At 32.3% G+C, this 21,305-nt stretch overlaps 3 long non-coding RNA genes across 5 annotated transcripts in view; 1 reads left to right on the top strand and 2 right to left on the bottom strand.

The window, feature by feature from the left end:
* LOC129928756 (uncharacterized) overlaps positions 1-11,002 on the top strand; it is a 32,609-nt gene extending 21,607 nt beyond the window's left edge. Inside the window, exons 1-4 of one of the 3 annotated variants that reach the window (XR_008780230.1) lie at positions 614-1,526; positions 3,489-3,763; positions 4,603-5,010; positions 8,760-11,001. This is a non-coding gene — a long non-coding RNA (uncharacterized LOC129928756). The other 2 variants (XR_008780229.1, XR_008780228.1) reach the window with 2 other exon arrangements.
* On the bottom strand, positions 6,529-12,793 carry LOC129928757 (uncharacterized). Its single transcript, XR_008780231.1, has 2 exons — positions 12,729-12,793; positions 6,529-6,820 (listed from the first exon to the last, which is right to left on the bottom strand). It is a non-coding gene; the product is annotated as an uncharacterized LOC129928757 (long non-coding RNA).
* Positions 12,794-19,525: 6,732 nt separating this feature from the next.
* On the bottom strand, positions 19,526-20,917 carry LOC129928803 (uncharacterized). The gene is made up of 4 exons (XR_008780275.1): positions 20,866-20,917; positions 20,000-20,171; positions 19,750-19,898; positions 19,526-19,643 (listed from the first exon to the last, which is right to left on the bottom strand). It is a non-coding gene; the product is annotated as an uncharacterized LOC129928803 (long non-coding RNA).
* Positions 20,918-21,305: the final 388 nt, after the last annotated feature.

The raw sequence follows: 21,305 nt of genomic DNA, 5'->3' as shown, positions 1-21,305 counted from the left end.
TAAAGACTCAATATTCAAACTTTTGCACAATGTAATCTTATATGTACACGAAGATGGCTGCAAAGTCTTGAAAACAAACAAAAAATGAACTATATCTGGATCATTAAATTAGGTTTGGTCTAAGTCTACCTTGTTTCTCAATATCTCTATTATACACTGGTAATCTACGTATAAATCATTACGCTGCTTGGCTTTGTAGCACTGGCAAAGATATTTATATATATATATATATATATATATATATATATATATATATATATATTATATATATATATATATATATATATATATATTGTAACGTTTCTCACTACCCAGGCACTCTGCAAACTGCACCACACGACACAACCAATTAAAAGAATGTGACAACTCAGGGCTAAAAAACAGTTTAATATCAAATACATCACAGCCAGACAGGGGACCAGACAAAAGTAGATTAACCGGTACCAGCATTTTAGTACATTTTAGTTTTGAAAATGATTTTAAGGTGGTAGAGGAGACAATTGCAAGCCCGCTAAAGCTTAAAATCCGTAAATGTTCACATTACCTAGCTAATCTTTGAATTGGGTTGGACATAAGTTGGTGCATAAGCAAACATTAGAGAATAATCCATTTGGTTTATTGGCTTGACCACATAACATACGTTGAAATCCTTGAGTTGTCACAGATAAACAGTATCCATGCCACAGCAGCAATAACGTGGGAGGGTCAACAAAAAATTACAAAGATACCCTTAAGAGTTCTCTCAAGGTGTGTGAGGGAAACGATCCTTTCTCATTGCCTGAGGCCGTGAGTGTCGTGTTTCATGATATAAGGCAAGGAGCTCGGTAATCAACAAAAAACGTAGATCTAAGAATAAAAAAAAACGGAAAGTGAGAAAAGAAGCAAGCATATCTGCAGCAAACCCAAGTTACCAATGCCGTCTAGGAGGTCGGCTTTTTTAAAGTAAAAAATTGGACTCCATAGCCATCTTCAAATTCATAGAAAATGGGAAATAATCTCATCTTAAGTTACGAAGGAGGAGCTATATATTTAAGCTAGCTGATCTGCTCATTAACTGATTAGCTATCGGTTACGTTAATGTGCGAAATCGACATTTTGCCTCTAAATATAGGCATAATGTTCATATTAACGGTTTAAGTACTCTTAGGGTTAGGATAGGGTTGCAAGCTCCTGCAAATAACTATAAAATAATAATTCAATTTATTAAGCGCTGTTAACAAAGCACTATAAACTCTTGCAGAGCTGACTTTTTGTGTCAAAACGCAAGAGTTAAGTCGAAGATAACTACAACATTAAGTAGTACCTGGACAAGTGGATCCTGGTAGTTGGTGATAAATACAAAATGTGTACTCTTCTAATTCTGTTCTAATGTTGCTGCTCGGCGGTCTGGAAGTTCAACAAGAAAACAGCGCCCACTTTCTCTTTCTACTGCGCCAAATACCTATATTGTTCATACCTCACAACCAGCAAAGACATACCTGACTTACTAGGCGTCCCATTTTTACCACTGGAGCAATACACCACAGGTGCGTTATGTAAGTCAAACTCATACGATACGTCACACACGCACACCAATCACCGTTCACAAGAGTGGAGGGGAGTAATAGGGGGAGAAAATGAAAGAATGTCAAGAGGAGGGGAGGGAAGAGAAATTGGGGAAAGAAAACTAAGTCTTAATAGTAAAAAGGGAAGGGGGGGGACAGAAGTTATCTAAGACGCCCAGGATGACATCACATCCAGACGATGGCTGCTAGCGGCTCCTGGATGTCCCTCTTTGCTTTAGCAGAGACAAGGGGAGGGAAGCGACCTCTGTGACCCGAGTTGAGTCTGTCTTGGTCCAATGAATGAAAAAGGGTTTGTGTTTAAAGGAGATGGACTGGGTGACAAAATCAGCTCTTCTATTAGCATATGTGATGTAATACTAAAATATGATTTTATTCTTTTTGACTCACAATCGACTGGTGTCTGGAAATTTAAGCTCCCAGTAATTTAGTCACCCGGAAATTTAGGAACCGGGAAATCGGGCACTTTTTGACAAGGCGGAAAATTAGGCACTCTTCAATAGAGACTTAATTTAGAAGAAAATTGATTTTTTAGCGCATTTTATTCCGAAAAGACCAACTGTAATATTGGTATTATAATCAGGACAATGTCTGTCTTTGACAAAACAGAGACTAAGCATACTGAAGTAAGCAACAGAACTATCAGGTTACATCAATGGTAATTAGATTACTGATGGTAATTAAATAAAAAAAATATCGATTAATAAAAAAAGCTTTTGCTATGATGAAAGAGCTATATTATAGTGAGCTTTTAGCCTAAGTCTTTCGCCCCAATCACTTTGTGCATAAGCATTTCCCTGTTAGCAAGCACTGATAGTCACGTCAAAGCATATCTTCATTGGCCTACAGCGACAAGAGTACCTGTTTGATTCCGCAACGCATCTGGCCCCTGTTACAGTAAGATTCACACCTGGAAGTCATCATTCTCTGGTCAATCTGTTGTTCACGCATCCAGCTCTACGCCCCCACCCCTCACCCTGCCCGCTCCCGCAGTTTCACCCCACCCCCTGACTCCCTCCCAGCCCGCTTCCGCAGTTTCATCCATTTCTTGAACCTGTCAGTCAGCTTCAGTGACCTTGGCTACCTAGTCACATTCCTTGTACCTCGTATATTTCTATTAAATAATAAATATTTATAAATAAAATTCTTTTCTATAAAAACCTAAGTTATTTATTGCGTGTATCCTCCGGCACATACTAGATACTATGCAACAAGTCTCATAACACACAACATTACACTAGACTAGTCCACTAGATTTAGGCTTAGATCTATTTAAATTCAACATTCAATTCAGCTTTATTGAAAAATGTTTCAAGTTGTCAGCACCTTAAATCTTCATCAAAACATTTAAAATATAATTTCATAGATCTATACAATAATTCCATCATATGTAGTCCTAAATCTATTTAAATTCAATTTTGATAACATAAAAAAATGTATACCTAGATTTACGCTTTATCATGTTATTGTTGTCATTTTAATTTGAGAATAATATTACTCTCCCCCCCCCCCCCAATTCCCTATGTATTCCTATTATTTCTATTTGTTTTGTTTCTTCCTCTCTGGGTTCCAGTCTAGTCTTGCAATGTTGTCTGCTGTTCTTCCCATTGTGTGCCCAATGCATCCCCATGTGCATCATTTGATTAATTAGTTTAGTTGTGCTGTCTGGTTGTTTAGGCAACTCTAGCTCCTTGGTCACAGACTGAGATGTACAGATCAAACCCACCCAGTAGTGCTACCATCTGCCTACAGACTGTGATATAAATTCTAGTTAGCAGAAAGGCCCAGACCTGACTTGGAGCCGGAGTCAGGGCCTCCTGACCTGCTAACACTTTACTTTTTATTTCTAAAAATAGATGGTTTTAAAAGATCTTTATTTAGACTACTAAACATTATTCATTATCATAGTTTATAATATTTTTTCAGATATATATATATATATGGAGAGAGAGCATAAAGGAAGGGTCACGGATTGCAGATGTCATACACAACAGAAGCAGAAAGAAGGGTAAAAATGCAACGGCGCCTGGTGATTATATATACCCAACCTGCGATCGCAGCAGTGTATCAAGGATTGGCCTCTTTAGTCACACAAGAAGTTGCAAAGGTAAAAGATCGTCTCTCCAGATGTAAAATGCCGCAGAATATATATATATATGTTTACAGGATTTGATTTTGTGATCCCTCTTCAGAAACATCAGGTATGTTATTTAAATTTATGCATTAACAACCAAATAATAATGACTAGATATTTCTTATGAAATAATAGTTATTATGTGTACTCCTCAAAAGTTGTATTGGAATAATTTGTTTTTAAAACAAAGCTGGACATTAAATTCAATTGTGATTGATTTCAACCCACTGATAAAGGGGCATGCTTGCAAGTATAGCAGCCAAAAAAAAACTAAATAAACAATAACCATACTTTTAGACTTAGATCCTCCCCCTCTGTTTGGTGCATTGAGTGGCAAGCTGTCTCCAAAAAGATCTGTCTGAAGTCTGTTCACCCATATTTATAGAAATATAAAAAGATTCTGACTTCTAGAAAAGATAAAAAATGGAAAGCCTAACTAAACTTTGACAATGTAATGGAAAAAAATCAATGTTGAACCATCCTAATAGTTTGTGATGAGAAATGTCATCAGCCACCTTGGCAGCAGTACCAAAAAAACTGCCAAGCCAAATGTTAGGCACTGTCATTTTTGTCTAGTAAATGATGTTTCACAGCAATACAGTGCAGCCCTTCATCAGAACAATGTTGCCTGAGTACTGAAACTTAAATAAGTTTAGAAACCTTTGAAAGCATCTTGTCAAATTACAACCAATACCTTCTGAAGAACTTTATAAAATGGTACTCAAAACAGCTTAGTTTTCTCTTTTAGTGAGTGCTGACTAAACATTAATGAGGAAGTGGACTCAAGATAAGGATACCATCATTTATATTACATTATTTTATGCATTACACTTTTTATATTTTAAATTTTGCATTTTAAAATGTAATTTTTGCTTGCAATATTTTATCAACTTTTTTTTTTTTTAGATCAAAGGAATGTACATGCTGCTGATATAGAAAAAGTTTCTGACTGCTTACAGATCAGTGTTCTTAGTTCTGCTATTGATTTACTATTGCATAATAAATAAACATGTAATGATCAATCACATTTTTATACCAAGTTCATCTAATGATTTACACAGCATATTATCAGCATTCACAGTTCATCTAATGATCTACATATGAAGCAGCACCATGCAGAGCTAACATCACCTACTGAAGAGAGTTTCCATCATGCTTTAGCAACAATCCAAAAACAAAATGAAAAAGTGGTTTCTTTGTTTGGGACAAGTCCTGAAAGGCCTTCAGAATCTGGGAGCACACTATTGTTAACAAGCAGTGTGTCATATGACCAGCACAATGACCAACAGCCTTTACTTTTCGAACCAAAGTCAGGTAACTATGAAACTATCTAAAGCACATAGGAGTCTAATGACACATTTTTACTAAACTTTAAATTAAATGGATCTTAAATGTCTAGTGAAACATTGTAATCAAACTATGATTTTTGAATATAGTCTAGTAAAACATTATGATTAAACTTTGTTTAGTGCATAAATGTCTAGTGAAAAATTCTGATAAAACTTTGTTTAATTCATATGAGTGTAGTGAAAAATTGTGACCCAACTTTGTAATATGCATAAAAGTCTAGTGAAACATTTTGATCAAACTTTGTAAAGTTCATAGATGTCTGGTGAAACAATCTGATCAAATCTTTTTAGCGCATAAAAATCTAGTAAAACATTCTTATCACCTATGCTTATCTTATAGAAGTCTAAAAAAAAGTTCCCTTTTCAGTCCTTGTAATCTATAGGAAAGTTGATATTAAGGTTATAAATCTGTTTTTGTGGCCTACAGTTAACAAGCAGTTTGTCATGTCTCCTTATTAAAGGTTCTGGATTTGTTAGTGGTTTGCAGCTTGTTCATATTTCCTTTTTGAACTCATTAGTATTTCTGAACTTCTTTTTAATTTCTTAGACAGCTCATTAGGAGTATGGAACCCTTTCCTATGACAACTTTTTAGGAGTGTTATGGTATCATTGATATGTGTGTGTGTGTTTTATGATTAGGGTTAGTTATGCAATGAGAATGATGCAAGATAAGCCGCCTTGTCATTAGTGTTCTTTACTCCAGAATGCCTATTTGAAAGTACATTTTTTTAGTGAGTTAGATTTTCTTTGGAATACAATTTTTTCATTATTACTAAGTTTATTACATTTAGGCTTTCCCCCAGGATAGATTACAGTTATTCATTTCATTTAAACTTGATTTTCTTTATAATGTAATTCAAGTTCTGTTTTGTTTGTTGTAAAATGTTTTACATGTTTCGGATGTTCCTTCAGAGTTGAAGATAATTACTTCCTAGTCCTAACCTCCCGCAGGACGACAGGGGATGGGAGCGGGCAGGGTTTGAACCCTGGACCATCGATAAATCTGAACGACAGTCCAGCACGCAAACCACACGACCAGGCAGCCATCCAGTTCTATTTAGTATTAATCACAAAAAATCAATAAGTAATTTCAAGTTAAGATGTAATAAACCTTTAGTAGTTTAATTGTGTACCAGCAGTTTGGTGCTTCAGGTCAACAACCATACACTACAAGGAGTTGTCAACTGGTTGATACTTACTTTGAGAACTCATTAGGAGTTTGCAACTTGTTAACATTTTCTTAGCTCATCAGGAGTTTGCATCTTGTTCATATTTTCTTAGATCAGTGTTTCCCAAACTGTGTTCTGTAGAACCCTATTTAACTAGTAACCACAACATAAATTTATCTCTGTAAAAAAAAAAAAACAAAATGTTTCGCTAATGACTCAAAATGTGTGAAGTGTTCCATTAAGAAAAATAATGCCTTAGAGAACTAACTAAGAGTTTGCAACTTGTTCATATTTCATAATATATAGCTCATTAGGAGTTTGCAACTTGTTTATATTTTATTAGACAACTTATAAGGAGTTTGAAATTCATTCATAATTCCTTGACAACTAAAGGAGTCTGCAACATGTTCATGTTTACTTAGACAGCTCATTAGGAGTTAAGAACCTATTCATGTTTCCTTAGAGAACTTATTAGGTGTATGGAACTTGTTCATATCTCCTTGACAGTTCATTAAGATTCTGCAATTTGTTCATATTTCATTTGACAGCCCAATAGGAGTTCAGAACTTGTTCATATTTCCTTTCTTGAAGGTCACCAATACATTTCTGTAAATAATCTTGAATAATGTCTATATTCAAATTTTTTTGAAATACTAAATTTGATTTAAATGGCTTTGGTTAGATTAAAATCATGTCTGAAACTTTGTCACAAGTTTAGAGATTGTCTATTCTTACTCTTAATTTTACCTTTTTATTAACTTGCGTATTTTTGTTTTTATTTCTTACTCATAATTTTTACCTTTTTATTAACTTGTGTATTTTTGCTCTTTTTTTAGGACACTGTTCAAAGATATTTTAAGATGTTGGCCTCACATCTTGACACTTGTTAGAGTGTAAATATTTGACTTAACAAATGTTAAAATAAAAAGAGCACATTGTGGAGAGTTGACAGTCATTAAAAAATGTACATGTACTTATTCTGTTTAAAAAAATGTCCCTCTAACAAATAAAAAAAAATAAAGTAAATATATTACTCTTCTTTTTTGTAAGGTTTAGCTGATTTGCTTCACTTTCTTACCTTTTTTTTTTTACACTTATAATAAACTTAGGAAATCAGTATTTGCTCAGGCTATGAGCAAACCACAAACAATACCAACTGAAATATACAGAAACTAGTTGACACAACATAACCTGTGGTAAAAAAATGGGTTAGCTGATTTAACTAGAAAAAAAGCAGAAAAATTAGAGACCACTCTATTTGAAAAGTACAACAATCCAAAGTTATGTACTTAAAATCCAACCAAAGAAATGAAAAAAAAGGCAAACATAATTGGGGGGGGGGGGGGTCACTTTATCACATTGTCAATGTTTGGGACTGTGATAGAAGTTAGAAAAAAATTAATAAAATTTGTACTAATTAAAAATATATATAAAAAAAGTTTTTTTTAAACATTGTGTTTATTTTTTAGATGGCCACCATATCCATAGAGACCCAAAAGACTAGACTAGACATGCCTAAAGCCTATCTTCTTAACTATAAAGTTATATAAAAAAATTGAAATTTCACAGTACATCCCCCTTATGTAAAATAGGCATATTGATCATTTTCTTATAAAATTGATTTAATTTTAGCTCTTTAAGGCATTCTGCTAAAAATTATCTTAATTGATTTATTAAACTTAGAGGATTTGAATTTTGCTGATGATATTTAGCTTCTATTTCATTTTTAAAAATGTCAGTCTAAAATTGGGCTAGCAGGCTACTAAACCAGATTATGATAATAAAATGCCTAGTAGACAATCTATTACTTTGGATGGATGTCTGTTACAGTCTGTCAACAACCTGAGTTGTATTATGAATGAAAAAATGCTGATGTCAAAGCAATGGTTAGTAATGCAAGAGTCTCCTCTATACAGCTCAAGAAAATTCAGACCTCAAAAGGCATATCTTTGAGAATTTAATTTATATTTTTCAAAACTGATAGGTTTTGCACTATGAAAGTATGAATTTGATATCTAGCTAAGAACAACTAGTAACACCTGTAATGTAACCAAGATAAATGGTACACACTGACTTGCTGGTCATCAAAATGTAGAATGGTCTGTGTTATTGTGTCCCGGACCTACACTTAGCATGTAACAAATATAAATAGTACACACTGACTTGAGTCCAATTTTAATAATAATAATATACTGTAACTTCAAGCATTCAGTTACAAATCACTGGTTGAATGAGAAAATGCTGGATATCCTTCATAGCTGTTACACAAACATAATCCACATATAGAAATACAGTTACAAATGCATCAAAGTGATATCAAATAATAATTCCTTTAGAATAAGTATATCTCTGGTCAGTTGAGCATTATCCAAAAGTTCCATTAAATGTTTGTTCTAAACAATGTTTTCAATTTATAATTAAGATTTAATGTTGGTATATGTTTAAAAAAAAAGAAAGTCTTTTGTTTGGTATTTAATTCATGTCTGAATTCATATCAATATAATGAATTTTAATGGTAAAAAGATCATCTCATTTCTTTCTCCAGGATTGTCAGACTTCTGCTAGATGTTGATCTTTTCATCACAACACCAATAACTTCTTCTTGGAGTCAAGTAACAGTGTATATCACCTGAAAAAGCTATTTAAATTCCCTTAAAGATCACAAATTAATGCTGATGACATAAAGCACATTTATCCACGAAATCTTATGAACACATAATATTATGTTGTACAACTAAATAGTGGTGTCTGGAAATTTAGGCAGTGTGTATGTAGTGTATATGCTTATTTATTATTTATCTGTTTCTTAAACATAGGCTTATGTTCCCCGCGCTACCCAAACTATAATTCGGAGTGTGAAACATAACAGATTAACAGGTGCTATATTATGTTTCGTTTAACAAAGATTTTCTTACACTCTACATATTCCTCCCCCCCCCCCCGAGAGGTGGGCCAGGGGTAGTGGTAAGTATTATAATCACGGACTGAGAAGACCTAACGGCGAGCGAGAAAGGGGTTACGTCGTCACTAGATCTGTGTCAGCTCAATACAATTTTTTCTCTTCGTGGTGTAGTCTTAATCATAAACAGATAAAAATTAAAGTTTTAAGATACTGTTAATCTTCTATAATAAAATGCTTATTTCTTATAGTAATACGTTTCCCGTACTAGATCTTTATAATTTATTGTCATTGCTCTATATAGTATAGATCACTTACTCACAATGCATACTTTTGTTGAAAAGAAAAATAATTAAACATATCGTGTAGATATAGATGCGTGTTTCATTATGTTCGTGTATATTTTTGTTTTATTTTATCAATATTTCGCTTTGCTTGGTGACTTAATAGATAAAATATAAATCTAATTGTTAATATATATTTTGTTGTTGATAATTTCTTAAATAGAAAAAAAGAAGAAATAACAAGTTGTTCATCAAATGATTATTAACATTTTATTTAGACCTTCATTTGAGTAAATAAAAAAAACATAGTTGAACGCATAAGAACAAAACACTCTCTTTAAAACATGTTATTTGAAGTTCAATATAGATAAAGGAGATCAATATGCTTAAAAACAACATGGTGGGCGGAATAGATCTAGTTATCTGGGCGTCTGAACTTCTAAATCTTGTATATCTAGTTCTAGATCTAGAGCAGGGCTGAGCAAATAACGACCCCCCTGGCCACAAGTGGCCCGCTGGAGTGTTTTATGTTCTAATATTACTGTAAGAACTGGTCGATGCTGACTGACAGTAATTTAACAGCAGTCGCAAGGATTACAACTAGTAATATATCTAAAACATTTTTAATCTTTTAATTTTCACAATGAAATCATTTTCTTTTTACTCCAGCGCAAGAACACCATCCAATCCAATCACTCGTTCAGCCTTTTTTTTTTTTTATACATTTGCGTCATTCGCGATTTCACTAGTTGGTCACGTGACAGGGCCCAGCTCTTGTCCCTATCGGTTATACAAATGGGTCAAATGAAATTTTCTTTAATTGTGATTAATTTAATTTAGCCATAGAAAGAAATAATGATGTAGCGCTGTCTTTAATCTAGAATAAATAATCAATGTAATGTAGGTCGATTGTATTTAATATTTAATAGATCTATATCTCATGTTTATTGTGTATTTCAAGTAAATGTTGTTGTTTTTTTAACTTTTTTTTGTGACTTCACGAAAGGTATTGTGTATGTGTTTTTTTTGCTTTTTTTGTTTGTCTTTGACTGTTTACAAAACGTATGGTATTCTATTTTGGCCATATTTCATAATGTGTAGCAATTCATCACTTTTAATTTAAATTTATTCTAGTTTACTAGTTAAATTTATATGAAGAGATGCTCGTCCCTCCTCTTTTCGCATTCCGGACTTGGGACCAGACAGTGGTGAAGTTGCCGACATTGCAACTAACTAATCCTAACTATAGGCAACATTTTTTTTTTTACTTTCATCATGTAGGCTTCTTTTACACTCATATCCGTCATGTAGTCTTGTTCAACCCACCCACATTTGCTTATCTTCTTAAGAGTGGTCCAGATGTTTAATTATGCCTTATGGTTAACACTCTTTAGGGCCTTCCTCTGCCTATAAATCCCCCTTTTTTATGTACTTGTTAAAGCTGGATACTCTAGTTAACACCTAGTTGAATGCTAGACAGAATGGCAGCTATAGAAGTAATAAAAATTTATATAAGGAGAGATGGTTCATTGAAAAGTCATTGTCTTTTACACTCATCTACGCGTTTGCAAAACATTGGTAAAAAGATTTTTAAATGAGAATAGCTTTGAGAATTTTAAAATAGTTTTTTAAATGTATTTATATGCCTATTGTATATTTTTCACTATAAAGTAAACAATGAACTAAGAATTTTAAAAAAATCTAAACATCTATAAACATAATTAAAAAGGAACAAAAAAATAACAACAACACAAAACTTCTTTATTTCTTTCTTTAGATATACATAAATAAAATTAGTTTTAACATAAATGATCAGTGCAGAACACCATACTTTTTTTCGGCTAAACAAGTGGAGAAAGAGAGATAGGTGTGCGCTGTTGGGTCATGCCATTTCGTCAGCGTACTGATAGACAATTGAAAACTTATTGACCTAAATTACAAGGCTCCCAACCTGTATTTATTTAATTATACTTTTGATTTAAGCCATTATTTTTATTGGGACATGATTATAACACAAATTAATCAGATCCTGTACCTTAGAATTAGATCTAGACATCGCCAGGAAAAAGGGAGGGGGAGGGGTCATGAATGTCATGAACATTTTTTTTCGCAATTAAAATAAAAATATAAAAATAAAAGTCATATGGATATATATAGTTATTTAAACACTCATTGCATTTTGTTTTGCAATATTTTTGAAAGCTGCGAAGAAGGTTTGAATCTTTAAGCCACATATACTTCAGTCAAATGTGTTTACGAAACCTGGCGCGGTCCAATAAACGACAACTTGTCGTTGACGTGGCCGTCTTATTAGTGTAGATTTGATATCCTAGTATCTAGTTCTAGAGTATTCTAGACCTAGATTGGCTAGATATACATTTCTAGATCTCTTACGTAGATCTAAATCCATATTGTAAAATTCTAGATCTAGATCTATAATATGTCTACTTCGGGATTGTAGCATTCACCAACCTATGCTTAGATAAGTTAGATCGCGATTTTCTAAATCAAGTAGATCATACTCTTACATATCTATCTTAATATCTAGAATATAGACTTGTGACTCTTTCGGCTTCTGTTGCCAGAGTAATTTCCTTGTTTAAACCAATTTTAATTTCTAGATCTACGAAGTCTACACGATGACGATTCTTTAAAAACATTATTTGATTTAAGAAATTGTTGGATAAAATTAAACTTTAAAAAGAATTAAGCAAAGTTATAGATCTCTAGATTCTTATCTACGTAGGACTAATAAGTTCACTTCAGCTGTGAGCCTGTGTTAAAGCGTCCATTGACAACCAATCATATAAGAGAAAAAAAATCACGCGAACCAATCGGATTATTCTTGTCTGTAAACAGAAGATATATATATATATATATATATATATATATATATATATATATATATATATATATATATATATATATATATATATATATATATATATATATATATATATATATATATATATATATATATATATATATATATATATATATATATATGTCTTAGCAGTTCTTTTTATAGTCAAGAAACGCAATTATATAGGAGGGAAGAAACTTCAAACTTAAATCATTAATTTTCATTGGATGTCTTTTTATAGTATGACCTTAAAAAAAAACAACAAACGATGAGACCAAACATGGCGGGCTCCCTTTAACCATTGTGTATGAATATCAAGTAAAAACAATGAATCTTTTGGTCATTTTCAGCTCTTATATGACAAGGTGACCATTATTAAATGCATTTTTACATAAAAAAATAATATTTTTCAATGTAATCATTAAGTAAAATGCGTGCAGCACGGGGCTTTAGTGAATGAATGCTTACATATAGTGGCGTCCCATACACGACAGCAGGATCTCATGAGGATGCTGGGGGATTATGTGCTGCTCCATGCAGCCAGTCTGCCAATGTGTGTGTGTATGTATGTGTGTGACACTGTGTGAGGGATTATAAATAAGCGAGAAAAAAAAAGTAAGATTACTAAGATGCATCACTTTTTAATTGAAGATTGGGTGGTAGTGCAAAAAAATAAATAAATCCACCAATGCACCCACCCATCATTGACAGAAAAAAAAAAAGATTCCAAATATTATCTATTAAAGGCATTAAAGGGAAACTCCGATAGTTTTTCAAATTTTAGTTATTGACTTATTTAAATTCTGCGTAAAAAGTTGTAATAGTAAACATTATATCATTTGTTATTTAAATGCTCAGAAAATTTTATATTTAATAAATTAGACAGAAAATTCTCCACGCCCCCCAAAAAAACGGGGTTCTGTGAGATTTTGTTTTAAGTTATTTCATGCGTCACTTCCCTAAACAATACTGAAAGAGAAACTTGAAACTTTAACCAATCGTATCGCTTCATTCTTACAGTAGCTATTAGGCTGTTAGGCTTAGTGACGGCCTAGTCCAGAGCTATGATACAGTTATTTATATAAACATGTATAGATAGATCCAAAAGCATTAGGATAACTAACTCCAGAAAAAAAGTAACATTTTCATCTAAGCCTCTCCCTATCCCAAGAAGTAAATAGATCGTGTGTCTGAATGATTCGAACAAACTGGTCAGTGTAAGACTAGTCTAGACTACGTGTAGTCGGTCATGACAAGACAACCGAGCGATAGTGTTTGTTGTGTGTTGAGTGGTCTGGCGAGAAAATACACACTGCCGTGATTAGTCAAGCATGTAAATCTACTTTTAATACGCATTTTTTCTTTGCTTACAAGATCCTAGATCTAACTGCATAGACAAAGATATATTTCTTTTACGAGAATGTAAACTTTGCTGTATGGTCTCCTGTTATACTTTCAATAGTCAATAGATTAAAACACCTTTGTGACGTCACATAGAAACCCGGTGAAAGTCTGACTGTTTTGGATGCGCAGAAAAATTACGTCAGAAAAACATCAATTACTAAGTTATTATTGCAAATAAAAAAAAAAAGAATCATATATTCATTATCTGTAAATCAAAACACATATTATATCAAAAATTGTCAAAGTCATCGGAGTTTCCCTTTAACTCCATATGACCATAATAAAGGCTAAAAGAAAAAAAAGATCGATATCAATTTCCACCTTATCTTAAAAATATTACATGTTGACAGCATCATTAATCAAAATATAACTTCGCAGATCTATTTTCTAATGTTACTATTCGACTAGATATAAGCCTTGATCTATTTTAATTCAATATTTATTTGAACTTTATCTTCATAATAATACATGTCAATAGCACCTTAAATTTTAATCAAATTATAACTTCACAGAACTATTTATGTCTCTAAGTAGACCTTGCTACCACTGGCCAGATTTTTTGCGTTGTCTAGGCGCTGGATCAAGACTAAAAGTAGTTTCCAAGGGGGGAATAACCTAGTGGATTTTTAATATCGCCAGCTTAAAACTGATATGGAAAAAAACAACAACAACAGAAATAATAGATTTATATCGCCAGATTATAACTGATAGGAAGAGAATAAGAATAAAACATATAGAAATGCATTGATGCATTTTAAGGTAATAGTTTTTGTTACCTTTTTCAATCTTATAAATTTAATCAGAGTGTACTAAGTCAGGTACAATGCACAGTTAGATACCAAAGTATTGTGCACCTTAATGTGGTTGTCATGGCCGGGGGTGTCAGTGGGGATAAGCTTCCATTGTATATAAAATACTCCTAAAGGCAAGCGTCTCAGATAGCCTCTGACAACCAAGTCCAGCACCTGGCCTTCTCGTGTGGCTTAGATACTAAGCCCGGCAAAACTGCTCTTACTAACAGGTGAAGGCGGATACTTGGCGCCACAAAACCGGGAGCTTCGGGTAGATGGAGCTCGTCAGCCTAGTTAGGCAATTCATCTAGGGGTACTGTGATTTCAAACCCACGCTGCATTGCGGTAACAACCTCAAGGAATAATCAGGAGTGAAGCCCCTTAGGCGTTGGGAGTATAAACCGTGAAATTTCCTCCAGCAGCTTCTGCAACTATGTTGGTGCCAAATGTAACTCGAAGCGTTCTTTTGGATCTCATCAGCAAGGTTGAGAGAGGGACCATGACGCATGAACAGAATAGTACACTATTTTGGGTTATAGTGATTTTCAGAATTTTAAGTTTTATCTTAAAATTGATTTTTGCAAAAGATCAAGACAAATATTGTTATAGCTATAAGCAAGAGTAATACATCTTTTTAGAATATAATGTAAAAGCTCTTTTGTCATGCTACTGTACATATTTAAATATCATTCTCACATAGAAATTCTAAATGCATTTCTTCTTGGATAGTAAAAATTACTTTATTATGAAATAAGTACAGAATTATAAAGACATTTATTTCAAAGCTCTTTATTATCATTGAATAAATTATATTATCTACTCGTAGGAATGAAAAAAAAGTGTGCAGTATAGTTGCTACACAGAAAGACCTACAATTATGTCTAATATTACAGAAAATCATTCTTTACATAACAATGATTTTTAATAATAAAAAACTGCATTTAAATATTACATAGCATACTAACTATCAGTACCTAAAACGCAATTAAACTATTATTTAATACAAAACTATATGATTGAGCTTTTTATAAGCAAAATTGTAGTCAAACTGAATATCCATTTGATTGGATCAATAAAAATTAACTTATCTTAGAATGGACCTCATTCACCAACATTTAGTCACGTGATCTTATTGATAAAACAATGAAAAAAACTGTCTCGTGACAACCATCATAAATTAAACATGAGATCGTAAATTATATAGAAGAGATAAAGCACCACGTGGCTAAATGTTGTTTGTTTACAATTGGTGAATGAGGTCCATTGAAAACTATCTAAGATTCATAATGCCCCCCATAATGAAGAATTACAGAAATAGTTAAGACTAACATAAGCCTAACAATAAAATGTATAGTTCTTATTTAATTAACTTTCTTGACATTATTATAATTAAGCCACATAAGAAAACATATGTAAATTGTCCCTAGCTTTAACAAAGCTTCGTTGATGTCTTTGTTGATTTGTGGAGAGGTATCAATCTTGGCTAGTATGCTGGAAAAAATTTGAAAAGAATATTTATTAAACTGCTTTATAAATAAACTAAATCCATAACATATATAAAAATAAAAAGTATGTAATACATATATCAAGATCTAAAAAAAAAAAAAAATTGAAAACTAAGGGCTTAATTAAATGACATTATAATATTTTGTTACTCGCCAGCATTGATTATTTCAACCAAACAATTGAAATAGCCTTATTTTTAACTTTTCACAATTTCTTTTTAATTAAGGGCCACCAAATTCACCTTGCCTATGGCATCCAATCCCCAAAGGCCAGCACTGCCAGCACAATGGCCATATGCAAATACTTTTCCCCAACTAATGTCAGGTACCCATTAGAGTTGTGTGGGTTACTCCGAGGCGCCCTTTTAATTCCTGAATTAAAAAAAAAATTCTAACCTTTGCTAGAGACCATAGTCTTGAGTAAACTGAGAAACAAGATGAGATTGTCTAGATGACTAACAAGATCTAGTGACAATCTAGTCTAGAGTCTATTGAAAAATATAGAAATAGAATATATTATTTAGCTTTAGATCTAGAATCTAAAATGATTATAAACTCTAATCAAGATTGACTAGATCATGATAGATGAGTAGAGATCTAAATTTATGTTCTCTATGTTAGATAATAGTTTTTGCATCCATTTTTTGGTATACACTTCTTTCACCTACTAACTAGATGATTAGGTGGCTGAAGGTTACAACATCATAAAGACTGGGGTTTTGAATTCCAGGATATTTATGATAATTCCAAGTCAACCCAACTCTAATGGGTACCTAAGATCAGTTGAGGAAAAGATAGGTGTAAGATAATACCTTAATAACATTCAGTAATAGTAAATAATTACCTGATGCATGGCTAGTCCAGCTTTCTCTGGAAATGTTCCAGCCCAGTGCACACATCTTCACAATGAATCTAATTACTGCAAAATAAAAGGTAAACTTGCATCATGTGAAATAAAAAATAATTAAATTTTTATTCAACCAGTGTCAATATGAAAAGTCATCACAAAAAAGCAAATTTGGATTATAATAGCTAAAGCAAAAAAATAAAAATAAAATCTAAATAACCTAAAAAAGATAAAATATAAGTTTGATTCTGAAAGGCCATAACAAAATAATACAAGATAATTCCAGACAGCCACTACAAATAACACAAAAGTCGATTCCAAGCAGTCATAAAGAAAAGTTATCAAGTAGATTCCAAATATTAACTGCCAAAAAATAATCAAGTTAATTCTAAATAACAACAAACAAACAAACAAAAAAATGCAAAAGTCTGATTCTAAACAGCCATCACAAAAAAAAAGCAATTAATTTAAACAACCACTACGAAAAACACCATATCAGACATTGATCATAAAAACACACAAATCCGATGAAGAGCTTAAGTAATATACACATGTCTGATTCCAAACAGCCATCTCCAAAGAAGAAAATGTCAATTCATTCAGCTACTAAAAAAAGCACATGATTCTTTAAAAAAAAAAATAAAAAAAAATCCGCTACTGAACAATGATCACAAAAAACACACAAGTCTAATTTCAAACAGAGCTCATAAAAAGCCATCACAAAAAAAAAGCCCACAAGTCTAATGCAGAACATTGATCACAAAAATGCACAAGTCCAATTTAAAACATTGATAAAAGAAAAACTAACAAATCTGATAAAGAACATCAATTAAAAAAACACATGTCCAAACTGCCATCAATAAAGACCCAAATGTCAATTCAATCAGCCACTACTAAAAAAAGCAGTTGATTTAAAAAAAAACAAAACAAGTCTTATGCCGAACATTGATCACAAAAAAAACCACCAAGTCCAGTTTCGAACTCCACACCGATCTTAAAAAAGAGGCATAAGTCAGACTTCTAACAGCCATCACATAAAATAAACAAATAAAAATGCCATTCTAAAAAAACACAAAGTAAATGCACAACTCGGAATGTGAATATCCATCACAGAAAAACACAAGTCTTTTTCAAACAGCCCACAGAAAAAATAAGTATGATTAAAAACACCCATCACAAAAATTTTAATAACCACCAAAAAAAAAATGCGCAAGTCGGATTTATATTACTGATCATAAAAAGACACAAGTCCAATTCTGAACATCAATAACATAATCACACAAGTCCGATTCCAATCAGCCATTACAAAAAAAGGACTATTTCATTCCAAACTGCCATCACGAAAAAAGCAAATTTCTTTTCAAACAGCCACTATACAAAACACGTTGATTCTAAACAAAAAAAAACAAAAAAAAAAAAACACACAAGTCCGATGTCGAACATCAGTTACAAAAATTTTTTTTAAAATGTCCATTCTAAATAACCATAAAATGAATGCACTAGTTTGATTCCAAACAGCAATCACAAAAAAGCATATGTCGATTCAAACAGCAACTACGAAAAACTTGAATGCCAATTCTAAATAACCACATAAATTTTTTTTTTAAATGTACAAGTTCTATTCCGAGCATTAATCACAAAAATGACAAGTAAGAATCAAACAGCTACAGCCATTGCAAGTCGATTCCAAATAGCCAACATAAAAAAAAAAACAAAATTAAAAAAAAGGAAGTCGTTGCTAAATAATACACACAAAATGGACAACTCCGATTCAAAATAACTGGTTAACAAAACTAATCCCAAGTCGATTCTAAACAGCCTCAATATTAACATGCCAGATTAAAAATAGCCACCAAAAAAAATGCACAGATTAAAAAAAGCGGCACAACAAAAACAAAGCTCCAAATCAAAATAGCAACACAATACAAAATGCAATTTCGAAAATAGTTTAATTCCACAATTTAAATTACTTTAGTATTTATGAAATGATCACCATGACTACAAAATATTTTACAAAATACATTATTTTCTTACCTTTACCTAATCTGTTGAACCATTGGGGCACCACACAAGTTCTGTCAACCATCCTTCTTTATTCCTCTCTTTACTTGGCATTGGATAAAACTTCATTTAATGTCAGACCTGCCAATTCTTTGAAGCCTTCCCATTGCTCTGTCTTTCTTTCATTCTTCCTTCTGGAACTCTATGGTAAAAGGACCATAATCCTGGTTTTATTTTCTTGAAAAGGGAATATAGAGATTAAGCCGCTTCTTAAAAAAATTAAATTTCATTTCTACTTTAAAAAAAACAACAAAAGTTAGCTACAAGTTTATTACCCTTGTTATAATGTAATTATAACCATAGCTAGAAAATGTTTTACAAATACTTTAAATTCTTACCATTACCTATCAATCAGTCTGTTGAACCATGGGGGCACCACACAAGATCTGTCAACAGCCCTTCTATATTCCTCTCTGTACTTAGCCCTGGATAAACCATTTCATGGCAGACCTGCCCATTCTTTGATGTCTTCACATTGCTCTCTTGTATTTCATTCTTCATCCTGGAACTCAATGGTGAAAGGAACATAACCCTGGTATTATTTTCTGGAAATAAAAAAAGACTGATTAAGTCCCTTTATGTAATTAACACCATTTTTTTACAAAATACATTAAATTCTTACCATTACCTATCAATCAGTTTGTTGAACCTTGGGGGCACCACACAAGATCTGTCAACAGCCTTTCTATATTCCTCTCTGTACTTAGCCCTGGATAAACCATTTCATGGCAGACCTGTCCATTCTTTGATGTCTTCCCATCTCTCTGTCTTCCTTCTTTGTACACAAATGGGGAAAAAATGGACCATAATTCTTAAAAAAGAAATTTAAAATCATTAAATAAAATTTAATTTAATTTCTAATTATCAATAAAATATCTTACCAGAATGCTAGCCACACTTTCTAAAACTATGACCAGTGCCTTATTTAAATCTTGAATTATATTTCTAGTCTAGGAGTTCCAATCAATTTTGTTGTATACAAAGGCCATGATACTGATTATAGGAATATGCCAGATGTCTGTTTCAGCATCTGAGTAAATAAATTAATGAAACTCCTATGACTCTAAGTTAGTGTAATGTCATCTTTCATATCTGTATTTAAAAAAAAAAAAAAAAAAAAACTGGACATACATTCCTCATAATCAGTTCTCATCCTGTTTGTCATTTAAATATTTTGGACATTCCTTTTACATTCCAGCCAAGATCTCGCAGCGGACAGTAGAATATGGCAGTTTAAACTTCAGATCATTGTGTCAACCGTCTCGTGCAAACCACAAAACCAGGCAGTTTAATCAAGATCCACCTAAGAATGAAAAATACTATAAGATACAATTTCACATTACATCTAGAAAAGGATAGCTATATTTAACTTGATCTAGTAGAAGATGTACAACTATCATACCCATATATAATGTAGATTAACAAACTGATTCAAGATAAATACTATTAAGCCAATCCTACACCCATACTACTTGTATACATAAAATTGGGTGGATCTAGAATTTTAGATCTAGATAGACTAGATTCTTATTAAAATTCTAGATCTTTTCTATTAAGTAATAAAAATCTATAAAATGTATTTTAATATGGATGGAGCTGAACAGAAATGATTGGAAAATAGTCGATGCCAACGCAGAGGCTCTTGTTCTCGTATGAGCCATAGTTGTCTATTGACTGAAGGTGGTGGAGATAATTCAACAAGATGATTTACAATGTAATTCAAGAGATCTGTCTAGGTTAGTTCATTATTTTTCTTGAAGATTTCTATGATCAAGTCTAGATTTTCTAGATCTAGCATCATATACAATAATTTCTAGAGATCTAGTGCTAAGTCCTATACATATGGGATCTAGATCTAATCAAGATCTATCTAAAATCAGAATAAAAAATATGGAATGTCACACTAGATTTAGAATAGAATAGCAAAGTTTTACCAATATCTAGATTTTTAGTCCAGTAAATCAACTTATATAGATCAAGATATAAATTAAATTCACCTTTATCTATCCCTTAGTCTGTTGGACTGTTAAGACACCACACAAGGTTTGTCGACCATTCTTTTCCTCACCGTCTTTTGAATGACTAATTCCTGAGAATAGTAAACCGTTATTGTTAAAGAATATACAGGTAATCAGTGCTTTTTTGTAAAGAAATAGGTGCCGGAGCTCAGTGATGGATTGCCTTTTAACAACTAATAAATAAATAATAAACTTTAAAATACAAAAGTAACTTTTTCGCTGCATTGAAAAAAGTGCCGGTACACTGTACCAGTGCTTACTGTAATGCTGCTGACCTGAAAAATTGTAGTTAAACTAAATAATACAGTAATATTAAGCCCATACTAATTAGTCTTAGATATATAGATCTAGAAATTATATTGAAATTGTGTAGATCTAGTCCAGTGATGCCCAACCTAATTTTACCCGCGGGCCATTAT

Source organism: Biomphalaria glabrata, chromosome 10 (genome assembly GCF_947242115.1).
Source record: "Biomphalaria glabrata chromosome 10, xgBioGlab47.1, whole genome shotgun sequence".
Taxonomy (NCBI): Eukaryota; Metazoa; Mollusca; class Gastropoda; family Planorbidae; genus Biomphalaria; species Biomphalaria glabrata.
Note: the sequence above shows the minus strand (reverse complement) of the source record. Positions and strands in the feature narration are given on the sequence as shown.